The sequence below is a fragment of the Penaeus monodon genome, chromosome 22 (assembly GCF_015228065.2).
Source record: "Penaeus monodon isolate SGIC_2016 chromosome 22, NSTDA_Pmon_1, whole genome shotgun sequence".
Taxonomy (NCBI): domain Eukaryota; kingdom Metazoa; phylum Arthropoda; class Malacostraca; order Decapoda; family Penaeidae; genus Penaeus; species Penaeus monodon.
In genome coordinates, this window is record NC_051407.1 from 39,172,247 (window position 1) to 39,173,359 (window position 1,113).

The 1,113-nt window shown below is 48.9% G+C and overlaps 1 protein-coding gene across 1 annotated transcript in view; it reads right to left on the reverse strand.

Annotated features, from left to right (window-relative positions):
* Positions 1 to 1,113, reverse strand: part of LOC119587126 (protein patched-like) — a gene marked incomplete at its 3' end in the record, with an annotated part of 106,921 nt that overhangs the window by 77,822 nt on the left and 27,986 nt on the right.

Below are 1,113 nucleotides of genomic sequence, written 5' to 3' on the forward strand. Positions count from 1 at the left end.
CCCCGAGCCCAAGACTCGGCAACGTCGCGCTCCGTGTTCGGGAATGAAGACGTCGTGGAAGCCGAGGGTCTCGTTGACAACCGTAACCAACGCTGCCACTACCTACCCGCGGGGAGCCCGGACCTCGCCTCACGAGCGCCCGCCCGCCCCTTAACGAGCGCCCCTTTCCCACCCTTTTTCGCTCGCCTTTCGGGCCGCCGCTGCCCGTCGGCAGGCTTCTCCGAGTCCTAATGGAGGCGAGAAGGTGCGAGGCGCCGGCCAAAGAGACGAAAAAGGCCGAGAAACGCTGGGAAAAATAACGGACGGCGGTATGGCAACGGCACAGCCCGGTTCGCGCGCCACAAGGGCACACCTGCCGCCACAATTTAATACAAAGGGCGCGGGAACCCACCTGAAAACTGGTTCCACGTTATTAATTGTTGATGCCTAAACGATGATTCGAATGCATAAATCTCCTTTCCCCTAAAATTAGGTGCTTACATATATAGTATCCTATTAATATCGGCCGCAAAAATGATCAGGAAGCCACCCAGCTTTTGGAAGAAAACAGGGATAATTTGCGAAAGAGAAACACACCTCCCACCCTTTTGATCTCGGCGCCTCCTCCGATAATAGCATTGTTTGGGGTTATCTATTGTGACTTTTTTTTTTCTCGTCGTGCATGTCTTGCTATCTCACAGCCGATCTTAAAGGTACATATGTAAATACGAGGGCCAGCTGAGACCTCTCTCTTGGCTGAGTTTAGCAACACCTGCAAGATGAACAACGTGCAATGGCGCTCAAACCCTGGATTTTTTATTCTGCATGTTGAATATGCATAAACACGTAATTACACGCCTTGCATTTAGCTGCTGCAATTTAATTGGATCATTAGTGTTTACTACTGTTGCGAGTGACCCAGCGTTCCACATGGCTTCATACAATTTACCGTTAAGTAACATAAAAGGCATGTTTCGCTTGGCTTAGTCATTAGCTCCTCGAAATGTTGCCTGTTCCTTCGAACTTCTTACTTTCCCTCCATAAAAACGAGGAAATCTGAACGAGAGGATTTGTTATAATCACCATGTCGCACACACAAACCCCGATCTTATATATATATTTTTTTATAAATCC